Below are 15,103 nucleotides of genomic sequence, written 5' to 3' on the forward strand. Positions count from 1 at the left end.
CACCCTGCCAACTAGGAGCCCTCATACCCAGCTCTGGCACAGGGTGAATGAGTCCTCCTGACACCTGGCTGCCAGTTTCCATTCTGTGAAGTGTTGTGAGAAATTACTGATGGTGTGTAATGATGATTCTTCCTCATAAAGAAGTATGCTTTGGAAACACTTTGAATTTGATTAAGTTAACAGTAGCAAACATAGGAAACTCCTTTCCGCAATAGTATTAAATATAAAGAGAAGCAACAGGCTATAAGAAGATACTCATGAAAGGTTATACTTTTTTATAGAATGTGGTAAGTTTTAAAGGTCAGAATAGACATGTTTAAAACAGTATTTTAAAAAATGAAGTTAAAACCCTTTAAAAAAGGAAACAGAAAGCAAGTTTTATTCAAGGCTTACTGAGAGCAGCCCTTACATTAAGTTTCTCCTAAGCATCATCTCATTTAATCCTGACTGTAGCCCTGAGCTGGAGGGGTTAATGTTATCCACATTTTGGAAACAGAGCACTTAGAGAGCCTGATCAACCTGAGCGATGTGATGGAACAACTAACAAGTGGACGAGGGGGGTTTGAACCCAGGTCAGCCTCACTTCAGAGGCTGCTGCTATCTAACCTCCCTTATAAATGGGGACTCAGAGCTCATCAGGACAGTCAGATTTCCTAGCAAGACATACAAACCAAAAAGGAGTCCCAGATGCTTTGAGTTATACTTGATATAAAAATGTAATTTTGGAATGTCATACTGGTTTTGATAGTACTTTGTCCTTTTTGGTTGTCGGTTGTGTTTATAGGAGTGCAAAGAAGCGGTGTGCCATGGGTTCCCTTCAGCCATGTAGCTGGGCTGCCACACAGTCATTTGTGCTGTGGCAATGTGTGCCAGTCAGTGGCACTTAACGCCTTCAGGGGATCTGCCAGAGCTGTCGGATCATTTCTGAAAGTTTTGAGTGCATTCAGCAACACGCTATTCAGTAACTTTACAATCGTTTACTTGAGCTTTCCATGCATGATCATGTAATTTTAAGTTTTAAAAATGCCCTTGTCTGTCTTTGACATATAGTTGTTTATTTTCAATTTACTTGGTATTTCTTGCTTAGATTTTATCTACCTCAGAGGGCTTTTACATAGAATTAGCTTCTCTTACCGTTGACCTCTAAAAATTAATAGGAATAGTGTTGTTTGGTATCATTTTAACATAGTTCAGGTGGTAAGGCCCACAATTTGTGGGCAACCTCCCATCAAAGTGCAGTTTTCACTTTATACTTTCAGTGAAGCAAATGGGCTTTGACAGGAACGTTGGCATTGGTCTTATGATGGTTTGAAGATAAATAGGTTAAAAAGTTGCTTAAGCTCTTTAATGTAAAATTAGTTCTTATAAAAGTTTCTCTCAGTGCCTCAATGACACTGACAGCATTATTAATACTTTCAATATTCTCATGTCAGCAATCATTTAATATCAGTTTAATCATTTTAATGGTTAATGTTACCTTTTTAACTTGATCATTAAATATCCCAAAAGATTGGATTAATTATTTATCACCAAATAGATTCATTTTAAAGTCAAGAAAATTGCATCACTTATAACATCAGATATGCCTTTTCCGGGGTTTTTCCTTAAATCGAATCATTATAACTTATTGTTCTGACACTTAGAGATCTATTTCGATTTATTTTCTTCGTAGGATTGCAAAAAAGTGTTTTTGCAAATTAGACCTTCAGAAAATGAAAAGTCATGTTTTTCTGAGTCTAACAACACTCTTAAAAATTTACCACAAATATCTATTTTAATTTCCCTAGAAATAGGTTTGCAGGGTAGATTTCTTTTTGTGTATGATTGTCTGTTGGATCTCTACCACAGATACTAGTTTTAATCAGATTTGTCATTTTTTCTGGCATATTTTGAAATAGTAATGTATAGGAGTGTGTGTTTCATTAGCTATAGTGGTGCAAATGCGCTATATAAGAATCATTTGAAAACCTAATAACCTCTGTGTTTTTATAGCTACCAGTTTGCGTTGGTCATCCTATTGCTGGGTCTTTGTTTATGCATGTTTCTGTGCATAGCTCATTCCTGGGCTGTCTTTACTATGCAGGCTTTATGTTTGCAGATGGTCCTTAGAAACACAAACAGTGAATTGTAGCAGCAGTATTTTATTCCTAAAGCTGAATGATGGCAGGCATAGTTACTGAGACTAACATCTGGAGTGGTGTATTAAAGGGAAACCTGCCAAGCAGGTTTGTTAGCATATACCAATCAGGATTACCTGTATGTGCCCTTTTAATAAATTATATGTACATTTTAATAAATGTCAGAGTGTGTTAGTAGTCAGAGTGTGTTAGTATGAGGGAAATAAATAAAATCCAGCAAAGGATCACTACTAACACATTATCTCCCCAGAGTTGGTTTCAGTTTAGCTTGATGGAGCAGTTTGCTAGAGATTCTCACGATCCTGAACATCACTCAGGAATGGAGGGAGAAGACATAGATCTCCAAAACTCATATTCAGATAGTTTTTGATAGAATGGAGAAAAAAGTGACCCACAGAAGAAGCTCCTAGTTCCTCCTCTGTGCCAGTCTCTGCCAGGTGCTGAAGACTGAAAAGTAAGAACGTTGCCATCCTCTGGTTGTGTTGTAATCAAAGTAACTGACTGTGTTAATAAATAATACCTGCAGGTAGTTCATGAGTTGTATTGTGGAGGTATATGCAAGTACAGAGGGAACACTGTGGAAGAGATGAGTAGCTTAATGTGCTTGTTGGACAAACTTAAGTTGTCTACTACAAAATCTCATCACCTCCCCTTGAAATGACGACAGCAATCTCCTCCCAAACCCCGCATGCAGTCTGTTTCCTCACCCTGTGCAGACACTCCCTTTACAAAGTCTGCACTGAATAAAAGTCCTTCTTCCCACATGAGTCCTACTGCCACTGTCACTTCCTCACTGTCTCTCTTCTCCAGTACCCATGGCTGCAGCCTCAGGGCAGCCCCCCTTCCTCCCTGGGCTCTAACTCATCTTTTGCTTTCAGTCTCCCTTTGCTTCAAGCCATCTGCCATACTGCTATCATTTGTGCAGTGCACACATCACCCCTTACATACAACTCACACTTCTGGGGAAGACTCCAGCAGCCTTTTGCCATTCCTCCCACCTTCCCACAGCAGGCTGCTGATGCTCACCCTTCTGTGACTCTCCCTCTACCTTTCCTTCCACCTGGAGGGCTCTCCCCACTTTGGTGAATTCTTTGTTAGCCTTCACAAGGAAAGCTAAGGCTTCACACTTTATCTTCTGGGGGATGGAGCGTCATGCTTCAGAGTCTAGTGCCTCTTCCATACCCCAGGGATGCAGATATCCTCTAGCATTTCAGCTTTCTGTCTCCTGTGGTATTCTGTGGGCTCCTTGAGGGGAGAGATTTGTCTTATTCAGCTGTGCATTCCCAGAGCCTCACATATTGTAGGCACACAACCAGTATTTGTAGAGCAAATGCATGATTGAGGTGCTAATTGAACTTGCCCTTGAAGGAGGAGTAAGATTTGTCAGTGATAAGTACTGATTAAGATGCATTCACCGTAAGACAAACTTAAGCAGATCCCTCACTTTTAAAAATGTATTTTAGCAGAATAGATGTCCTGCAAATAGATTAACAGGCTATGGATGAACTCTTCAGAAAGAGATGGGGCCGCTGTTGTGTTCCTGCGACATTACAAGTCTGTGTTAAATGTGTGCAGCTTAAAAAAATCCGTTACACAACAGTGTTGATTTGAAGCTTTTTATGCATTCCTTGGATATTTGGCTTATTTGGTTTCCAGACATTCTCATTTCTGAATTGCTGTTTTGCAGTTTTAGATTGCACCAATCATCAATGCATTAGTAGTTCCCATGCGTGCACACACATGCACATATACATACACATATACATATACATATATACATATGTATGTAAGGATTTATAATCAAAGTAGCTATAAACATTTTCATGTTTCTGAATTGTATGTAACTCTGCAGCAGAAGGTTGCTAAGGTCATCTGATCCCAGGTGTCACCTTGAAGGTAGAAGTACTCTGTCAGTGAATACGCAAAGTTAAAGGACATGATATCAGTCAAGACTTATGGCCGCTGGTAATGGGGGCATCTGAGGTTGTTGTGGGCATTTGCCATACCCAACAATGAGTATCTTTTCTGCCTGTCTTTCTTGCTTCCTGCTGCTTCCTTTCCCTCCTCTTCTGCTCTCTCCTTTGTTTTTCCCTGCCAGTGGTCCCCCCCTGCATGTTGTTTATTGCTTCCTGGTAAGATGATATGTGAGAAGACTCTAGGCAAGCAATCAAGTGAGACCAGAGGCGATGCTGCTACACAATCTGGCATGCAGGGGACTTGAGGAGGCTCACTCAAGGACTGTTTATAGACATAAACAACAGTAGTTGCGGAATGTAGGAATGTGTCCAGAGAAACCAGAGCACCTAATCAGACTGTGACTACCACTGAATTTTTGTTCGTGGAGTAGGTTGGTGGAAGGGGATTTATTTGCATTTCTTGGATTAATAGTGAATTTGAACGTGGTTTAAACCTTTATTTTTCATTTGTATTCCTTGTTTTTAATGTCTTTTGCCCATTTTTCTGTGTGGCTGCTTTGGTTTTCGTAACAAAACTAGCATGAGGATTCCCTACAAATGAACTGCTAGCTTGGTGTATCCCTTGTAGCTATAAGTAATTAGTTACATGGGATGACTGGGGCAGGATGTTCCCTGGGAGGGGTAAGAATAAAACAGGGATCTTAGATTTCATGAACATCCTGCTTTGTTGATGTTTAGAAGTTAACCACAGAGCTTGAGGTGAAAAATATGTTCATATTCTGTCTTTCCTGCTTCTACTGAATATTAATAGTGTGAGTCTACCTTAACTCTTACATGGCCCTGAAGGTGAAGCTTCCTTTATTTGGTGACTTTTTTTTTTTTTTTTTTTTGAGGAAGATTAGCCCTGAGCTAACTACTGCCAATCCTCCTGTTTTTGCTGAGGAAGACAGGCCCTGAGCTAACATCCATGCCCATCTTCCTCTACTTTATATGTGGGACGCCTACCACAGCATGGCTTTTTGCCAAGCGGTGCCATGTCCCCACCCAGGATCCTAACTGGCAAACCCTAGATTGCCGAGAAGTGGAACGTCTGAACTTACGGTCTGCACCACTGGGCTGGCCCCTATTTGGTGACTTTTTCGTTTTGTTCTGTTTTACTTTTTTCTTTAACAGCTTTCCAAAGAAATAACTTCTGGCTCAAATTCCTCATTATCCTAATTCAGGATTCCCCTGTTTTACCTAGTTCAATGCAGTAAACATCTCTTAATTCCTGTAAATACCTTATCTACCCAGCATCATGATAAAAGGAAGGATATCTAGCGTATGAGTAAAATTTTCTTGGATGATTCAAACTTATTAAGTGCAAAATTTTGCATTTTAACCATTTTATGGGAAAATTGCCTAAAATATTTTACTTGTTTCAGACTTCTAAGATGTTAGCACCATCACTATTTTCTGGTGGGTATATATCTAGAAGGGGAATTAATGAGTTCATAGGCTATGCATATACTTAGCTTCAGTAGACACGAACAGTTTTCCAATGTGATTGTACCAATTTACACTCCTTCAACAGTGTAAGAGTGTTTTGGTTTTTCGACATGCTCACCAACACTTGGTCTGTCAATTTCATTTTATCCTTTCTGATGGCCATGTGATAGTGTCACACTGTAGTGCTGGTTTGCAATTCTCTGATGACTAAGAAAGTGCAGCACCTTCTCATATATTATTGGCCATTTGGATATTTTTGTTAATGGTCTATTCAAGTCTTTTGCCCATATTTCTTTTGGATTTCCTATCTTTTAAATCCTCATTTGTGGTAGTTTGTCTAAATTCTGTATTTAAGTTCGTCATATATATTTATTGCAAATATATTTTTCCACTTGCTGGGTTGCATTCTTATTCTCTTAATGATTTCTTTTGATAAATGGAAGCTCTTAATTTTAACAGAGTCTAATTTATAAGTTATTCCTTTAATAGTTAACATTTTCTGTGGCCTGTTTAAGAATTATTTGCCAGGACTGGCCCAGTGGCACAGTGGTTAAGTTTGCACATTCTGCTTCAGTGGCTCAGTGCTCACTGGTTCAGAACCCAGGTGCAACCTACACACTGCTTGTGAAGCCATGCTGTGGCAGCATCCCACATATAAAGTAGAGGAAGATGGGCACGGATGTTAGCTCAGGGCCAGTCTTTCTCAGAAAAAAGAGGAGGATTGGCAGCAGATGTTAGCTCAGGGCTAACCTTCCACAAAAAAATAAATAAGTAAATAAATAAATTATATATATTTTTTAAAAAAAGAATTGTTTGCCTATACTAAGGTACCTAAGATATTCTCCTACATTTTCTTATAAACACTTTGTTTTATCTTTCACATTTATTTTTTCAGTCCTTCTGGAATTGATTTTTATGAATTGTGTGAGGTAGGGTCAAGCTCCCTTCCTTCCATATGGCTATCCAATTGACCCAGCACCATTTACTGGAAAAAGCCTCCTTTCTCCCGTTGCAATGAAGTGTTATTGTTGTAATAAATCACACTAATATACTGCTTTAATTATATACTATGATGAGGACTTATAGAATTTTGTACATGTTACATGTTTGTTTCTGAAAAATGTGTAGCTTAGAATATGCCATCAGAATGAGTTGATGTTGAAGTTGCCTTGTCTTTGTATTCTAACATGACAGTAATAGATAAAAATATTGTATAAAGTAAACCCTTTATGTGCTGGGGTTTTAATGCCTTACAGAACCAAGTGAGTATGAACAGGAATTAGGCTCCCTGCATAAATCCAATATCCAGGAAAGGGTGGTTCAGTTGGCAAAAATTTTGTCTGCTGGCTACAGGAGGAAGCTTCCACCCAGGCAGTGGATGTAAACAAGACAAATTATGGGCATTTGATCTCCTAGACTGTGCAGTGCACGCATTTGGGACTGAACTCTCCCTCTACTCTGGGGAAGCCCTGAGCTAAGAAGCCAACAGAAAATGTGGCCAAGTACTTCATAATCACATTGGGCTGAGATAGAGGCAATCATAAAGTCATTCCAAAGAAATGCCTCTCAGGACCCCTGAAGAAGATAATTTGTAGTAAACATGAGCTCATGGCAAAAACTTACAAAATACATCAAGGAGAGGGAGAATATTAAGAGCTTTCAAAGAGAATAGGCAGATTATTTACCAGAAAAAAAAAAAATACTGCAGATCTTTCATCAATAATAACATATGACAGAAGACATTGGAATTTAAAGTTTTAAGAGTAAATAAGTGTTAACATAGAATTTTATCACTAGCTAAATTATCACTCAGGATTAAGGGTGAAATTAATACATTTTTGACATGTACAGAAATACAAGGTAACTTTCAGAATAAAAACACAAATAGTCAATGCACACAAATAATCAACCCTACTAATTACAGAGATAAAAATTAAAATTACAATTATTTACTTACTTATTTCAGTCCACCAAATTGAGATAATAGACAATCACATTGACAAGTATCTTGGGACAAATAACAGTCTCACACTTAGCTGATAAATTTACATTGCTACTGCCGGGAGCTGCCCACCAGTCAGCTAAGCCTCTACCCGAGGGCAATGGTCTGGGAGAGAGATGAGGGAACACACGGCGGAGCCTCAGAAGGTGGCGGTCGGCCGTTCCTGATCCTACTCATGCTACTAATCTTAGCAGTATTGCTCTCGCTGTTCTTTATCTGTACATGGGATATCTTGGGGAAAATCTCTCCATGCAGGGGAAAGAAGCTGGTGTAACCTGGCCTTCTAGGGAGGGTTCAGGGGAACAACAGCCTGAAGGGAAAGAACTTTCTGACCCCCTCCTGGAAAGGCGGGAAAGGAGCTTGGACGGCCTTCAAGGAGGAAGCCTTCTAATAATCAGCCTCTAAGGAGAACATTCCCTCCTCAGGTCCTTCTAGGAGGTAGATATTATCCTAGGCCTGTTAGGACAAGAGATAAATGGTGGCACCCAACCAGAAACAAAGATATGTAAAAGGTACACTCTCCTAAAACAACCCATAACCCTGATATCATAATATATTGATATCATAATATATTGATATCATAATATATTGACACAGAGGAATTGGGATTATGATGAGGATTGGGAACCCTATACAATAGTTAATGATAAAAGAGAAACCCCAAGCACTGTGCCTGTGTGGCTTTCAATCCCCTTGCACTTTACAATACTTCTACTTTCATGATTACAGGAGTAAAGCTAGAGGCTTAGGGCCATTCGACCCATGAGGAACTAAATCTAGACGTTACACCCCGTTTTGCAATCAGTCTTAAACATCTAGACGCTTAATAGACATATAAAAAAGGTCAATATCTATATTTAATAAAGGTTGCTTACTTCTCACAGACATACTGTGCTAATATTATAACAAGATATGCTTATGTGCCCATTTTGTTTGCCAAAATTATGTACTGAGACAATTCCATGAAATCATAAACGCATGACCTGGACCCTATATAAGTGCTTGAATACTTCGAATAAATCAGACTTGGAAACCTCACTCCTTGTCTCACTGCGTCTCTCTCTCGCCGACTCCGTCCATCCCTTCGGGAGACCCTGGACTCTGCTGGGGCTGGACCCCGGCATGCTACATTTTTAGGGAACAAGGTAGTAAAGGCCTTAATATTGTGCAAGGTCTTTGAATCTGCAATTTCACTTAAGGTATATATCCTAAGGAAGTAATTGAAATTATATTTAAGTATTTAGCTTCCAAGTTGTTCATCCCAGTGTTTTTACGAGCTCAAAGTTGAAAATAAAGTTAATGTCCAACATGGGATGTCCAACATGAAATAAATGATCAAATCTGTATAAAGAATATTGTATGGTCACTAGAAACAACATTTAAGTAATACATCAATTGACAAGAACAAGTGTGTTAAATGAAATAAATATACTAAGTGGAAAAAATATTATAAAATGAATAGCATGATCTGTTTTTATAAAAACAAATAATCATTTATACATAAACATATTTGAAAATATATCAATATCCAACTATATCTATATTTATATATACAGTTCAAGGTTTAACAGTGGTTGTACTTGGGTTGGTAGTGAAACAGAACAGAAATACAGATTCATTTACTTGACACACAGCAAAGCTAATCACTGAAACATCAGGCTTGTAGCAAGGCAAGAGATTTATTATAGAAAGGCAGCCAGACGAGGATATGGGAGTAAATAACTCAGATCCACCCCCTTGAAGGGAAAAAGGTAGGGGCTTTTATCTAGAGTTTTAGAGGGGAGGAGGAGCATGTGCTGGGATTTTAGATATGGGAGGGGAAGCATGTGGCCTTGTTGAAAACAAAGGGAAAGATGGCACCTTCTCAAAGGTTTATCTTAAGTCTCTGGTGTCACTTTAGCCTGCATTTGACCTTGTGAGACTGAATTTCCTTTTCCTTGACCACCTGGACCTTGGCTTCCTGGGGAAAAACAAATTACTCATCATTTGCCTGAGTATGTGCATGCACAGCTGCAGTTAGCAAAGCTTATCTCAATTTTTTTTCTCTTCTAACCCAGGGAAAATTTTAACTCGTTCATTCTTGGTTTCATTAGTATTGTGTAGTTTTAAAATATTCTTCTTCATTGTCTTTGTTCTACTATTTTTCCAAAATTTTTTAGATGGGAGAGAAAAAAGGAAATGTTACATTGGAGGAAACACAAAAAAAAACATTGTAGGCATTATATTGTAGTATTTAACATGTAGCAGCTTCACAGTACTGGTGACTGGCAGAGTCCAATCAACTGTGTCTAGTTCATAGTTTTTCCACTGATTATAAGGATTAAGATAAAGTTACTTCTGCATTTTAAATTCCAATAAATAATTTTCACTTTTTAAAGTTTCTTTAAAAACTCAAAGGATAAAAGAACACTATATTAGTTACTCAGTATATAGAATATATGACTCAATTATCTTGTTTAATAGTTGTCTTTCTGATTTTCTAATCCTGTAATTCTTTTTTTTTTTTCTTTCTAGACAATCAAGTGACATTGCTTTTGGTCCATATCATCTGAGAATGACATATAGCAGCCATCTGTTATAGGCATGTGGGTGTGAGAGATATCAAGAAGAGGCAATAATCAGGGGTTTTTTTGCGTGTGGTGGCCAGTTTTTTTTCTCATTGAGATTTTAAAATAGCTCAAGAGAAGTGCTTGTTTCAAATAGAAGATAACTTAAAAAGGATTGGAAGCCAAGATGCTGATGTGGAGGAACAGACTGTCCCAGTGGAACAGAATGCAAACTACACCCTTGTTCTGGCTAATAAGAAAGGAAAGTTCCTTTTACCTATATAAAAGAGATTATCCTGGAAATAGATACTGCAAATATTGAGAATTTTGAGAGTGTTAGGGATGAATTATGTTTTAAAACAAAAAAAATTATGGAAAGGAACTATAAATTATTAGTTATCCAGACTTTAAACTTCCCTAGGAAATAATTTTTTTGATGCTAGCCATGTAAAATGCTTCCAGATTCGAGGGCTGGGGAGGGAGGGAGTGGGAGTGGAACAGATACAAAAATTCACTTTTAAGGCAGTAATTTTTAGATAATTGATATTTGGAGACTCTTGATACCTGAATTCCTTTTGGAGATAATTGTGGAATCAGTTTAAAAACCTACCTCATGTCTGAGAGAGCATTTTCAAATCTCCTTATAGGCAAATATAAAGCATTATTAATTACTTTTAACTTTGTATTGTACTACTTAAAATCATGAAGGATGGAAAAATACTTTACTAATCACCTGCAGGCTCTTTTTAAATGACTTAAGGGAACTTTACCTCTGGGTCTTTAAGCAAAATATAAATTGAAATCCAGTGCCAGCTACCTACAAATATACTTGTAATTCTTTACAGGATGTGTTCCATATTCTCTGTGTTAGCTGTGGTTTGTAGAGAGAAACAGAAAAAGTGGAGTTCATACTTGAAACCCAAACCCAAAACTAGTTCTGACTCTACCAATAACTAGACATGTGACTTGGAAAATCACTTAACCTCCTTGAATTCAATTTTTTTCTCTATTCTGTGAGAGGGTGGAACTTATGAGTAGGTGATCTTCAAAGTCCCGGCCACTACAATATTCTGTGTGCTCAGACAAAATGATCCCAAAAATTGATACCTTACCTGTTAACTTTTTTCAGTATTCTATCAAGAATTTCTTTAGCACCAGAATATTGCAGAATATGCTATTTAAAAGTGTTTTTGATTATTTATGCCCAACTGCTTTATTCAGCTCTTGAGTTGACTTTTAGAAAGCATACAGTAAGGTTTTTAAATAAAGTGAATATCTGGACTTTAGAGATATAAATTAAACAGGGGATCAAGAATATATATTTTGGTAGTATATCCTACTTTTACAATATCATATTGAGAGCCTTAATTGTAACCAAATAATATTTGCCAGTCTGTGTTTAACTCTACATCAACTCAATGGACGACTCATAAAGAGTATAATTGACAGCTAGTAAAACCCTTGCAAAAATGAATCAGCTTTTAACTTCATATGAAACTATCCTTTTCTAAAAGACCGAAAACTATAGTCAAGTTCTTTCTGCGTAATTTGCTATAGATTAAGAGATGTTATTAAGAGAGTAAGATCCTTTGTTAAAAAGGCTTTCCTTTTATTGGCTTATGGTGTCCCCTCCTCCACACTGAATTACACTTTCAACCTGTTCTTAGATGCCCTAAGCTTTTCACTTGAACATTTTTACAACGAGAGCATAATGAGTGTTGAAACTGGTATAGATTATTTAAAATAGGCTTAGATTAGTTCTTTTTTGCTAGTCTTGACTTCCAGAGAGAGGAAAGAAACAAGTTTACTTAGCACAAAAATGGAATTTTTATCAAACGTTTTAAAGCTTCAATTGTACACATGAAGCCTGTAGCCTCCTGGTGCTAGTTTTTCTTTCTTTCTCAGGCTCACTTACTAGAGCAAGTATGAATACTCTGACAGTGTGTATTAAAACACTAGAAAACAATATAACTATGTTGTATAGAAGAATTAGGAACTTAAAATTGTTCATTTATGCATTTATAAAAAATAATACTAAACTTTATGTGTTAATATTCTGTAGATAGAGTGTTGAAAAATACAGCCAAGGTCTCTGCCTTCACAGAATTTATGGGATCATGGTCAAGACCTTTATTATGATTTTCTTTATAGGTGCTGATAGGGCCTTTAACAAAATTCAGCACCCATTCCTGACTTTAAAAAAAAAACGCTTAATAAAATAGGAATTGGTGAACAATTCTTTAGTATTAGCTAAAATATTTAGACTGCAGAAATAAAGTTGGCATCTTACTTAATGCTGAAATATGAGAAGGATTTCTACTAACCACCAAACAAGGCAAGGATGAGACCATCTTCACCTTTGTTTAACTTTATATTGGAGAGGTTAGCCAATGAAATCATACAAAGTAAGATAATTAGAGGCATAAGAATTGTACAAAAGGAAGTGAAACTATCTCTTTGCAGATGACACTTGGAAAATCCAAAAGAATCAATGACAAAACTAACACAATAAAAGAATTCAGTAAGGTACCAGGATACAAAATTAACTTACAAAAATCAAGCATTAACTGGTCAGAAGATAAAATGGAAGAGAAAATCCTGTTTTACAGCAGCGACAAGAACAAGAAAATAAAATACTTGTGAGCAAAATTAAGTGTCTATGTACAAAATTATATAAGGAAAATGTTTAGCCTTTCCTGGAAGGTCCAAAAGTAGACTTGAACAAATGAATAGTCACAACCTGTTCTTAGATAGGACGACTCAACATCATAAAGATGTCATTTATCGTCCAATTAAATTTAATGCAACCAGTAAAAGTGCCCAGTTTTACTTTGAGCTTGATTTGATTCCCATGTTCATAGAGAAAATAAATATGCAAGAATATTTGGGAAAACCTGAAAGGAGAAGAGTCATGGGGAATTTGTTTTATCCAATATTCAACTCTAGAGTCACAGTAATGAAATAATGTGGTGCTAATTAACACACCATTTGGCCACTGGAGGAAAAAAAATCCAGAAATAGACCCAGGAACACGTGGAAATAAAGTATAATGAAAGTGGATTCTCAAATCAGTGGGAAAAGATAGACTTTTTAAAAAAATTAGTAGACTTTCTTCATTTTGTTTTATTTTTAATAGTGGTTAAAATACACATAACATAAAATTTACCATCCTAAACATTTTTTAGGTATATAGTTCAGTAGTGTTAAGTACCTTCACATTGTTGTGCAACCATTGTCCAGAACTCTTTTCATTTTGCAAAACTGAAACTCTATACCTGTTAAGCAACAATCCCTCATCCACCCATCCCCGCCCAGCCCCTGGGAACCCCCGTTCTACTTTTTGTCTCTATGAATTTGACTACTTTAGGTACCTCATGTAAGTGGAATCATATAGTGTTTGTCTCTTTGTGACTGACATGTTTCGCTTAGCAGAGTGTCCTCAAGGTTCATCCATGCTGTAGCATGTTTCAGAATTTCCTTCCTGAATAAAATTTTATTGTATGTAGGCATACCTCAGAGATATTGTGGGTTGAGTTCCAGATCACCACAGTAAACATAATATCACAATAAAGCAACTCACACGAATTTTTTGGTTTCCCAGTGCATGTAAAAGTTATGTTTACACTATACTTGTAAACTATTAAGTGTGCCATAGCATTATGTCTAAGAAAACAATGTACATACCTTAATTAAAAATACTTTACTGCTAGGGCTGGCCCCATGGCCGAGTGTTTAAGTTTGTGCGCTCCGCTGCAGGCAGTCCAGTGTTTCGTTGGTTCAAATCCTGGGCGAGGACATGGCACTACTCATCAAACCATGCTGAGGCAGCGTCCCACATGCCACAACTAGAAGGACCCACAACGAAGAATATACAACTATGTACTGGGGGGCTTTGGGGAGAAGAAGGAAAAAAATAAAATCTTAAAAAAAATACTTTACTGCTAAAATATGCTAATCATCATCTGAGCCTTTAGCAAGTCATAATCTTTTTGCTGGTGAGGGTCTTGTAAAAAACGCGTTATCTGTAAAGCGCAATAAAATGAGGTATGCCTATGCCACATTTTGCTTATCCATTCTTCCATCTATGGACACTTGGGTTGCTTCCACCCTTCGGCTATTGTGAATAATGCTACAATGAAAATGGGTGAAAAAATATCTCTTTGAGACCCTGATTTCAATTTTTGGAGTATGTACCTAAAAGTAGAATTGCTGGATCATATGATAATTCTATGTTTATTTTTTTAAGTACCCACCATACTGTTTTCCACAGTGGCTGCACCATTTTACATTCCTACCAACAGTGAATAAAGGTTCCGATTTCTCTATCTCATTGCCGATACTCATTACTTTCTGTTTTTTGTTTGTTTGTTTTTAGAGTAGCCATTCTAATGGGCATTGGACAGTATCTCATTGTGGTTTTGATTTGCATTTCCCTAAAGATGAGAGATGTTGAGCATCTTTTCATGTGCATATTGGCCATTTGTATATTTTCTCTGGAGAAATGTCTATTCAAGTCATTTAATTAGGTTGTTTGGTTTTTTGTTGTTGAATGGTAGGTGTTCTTTATATATTCTGTATATTAACCTCTTATCATATCTATGACTTGCAAATATTTTCTCCCATTCAGTGGGTTGCCTTTTCACTCTGTTGATTGTACTGTGATGCACGGAAGTTTTAAATTTTGAAGCAGTCCAGTTTATTATTTGTTGCTTGTGCTTTTGGTGTCATATTCAAGAAATCATTGCAAAATCCAACATCATGAAGGTTTTCCTCTACATTTTCTTTTAGGAGTTTTATAGTTTAGGTTTTACATTTAGGTCTTTGATCCATCTTGAGTTAATTTTTGTATATAGTGTAAGGCATTCTCTTTTGCATGTGAACATATAGTTTTCCCAATGCTATTTGTTGAAAAGACTGTCCTTTCCCCATTGAATGGTCTTGGCACCCTTGTTGAAAATCGTTTGACCACATGCATGAAGGTTTACTTCTGGACTGTCTATTCTATTCCACTGT

At 37.1% G+C, this 15,103-nt stretch overlaps 1 long non-coding RNA gene across 1 annotated transcript in view; it reads left to right on the top strand.

Annotated features, from left to right (window-relative positions):
* Window positions 1-14,413, top strand: part of LOC138915277 (uncharacterized) — a 46,870-nt gene extending 32,457 nt beyond the window's left edge. The window contains exon 5 of the long non-coding RNA XR_011420981.1: window positions 10,059-14,413. This is a non-coding gene — a long non-coding RNA (uncharacterized lncRNA). The remainder of the gene's footprint in view (window positions 1-10,058) is intronic.
* The last annotated feature ends 690 nt before the right edge of the window (window positions 14,414-15,103 follow it).

The sequence above is a fragment of the Equus caballus genome, chromosome 8 (assembly GCF_041296265.1).
Source record: "Equus caballus isolate H_3958 breed thoroughbred chromosome 8, TB-T2T, whole genome shotgun sequence".
Classification (NCBI taxonomy): Eukaryota; Metazoa; Chordata; class Mammalia; order Perissodactyla; family Equidae; genus Equus; species Equus caballus.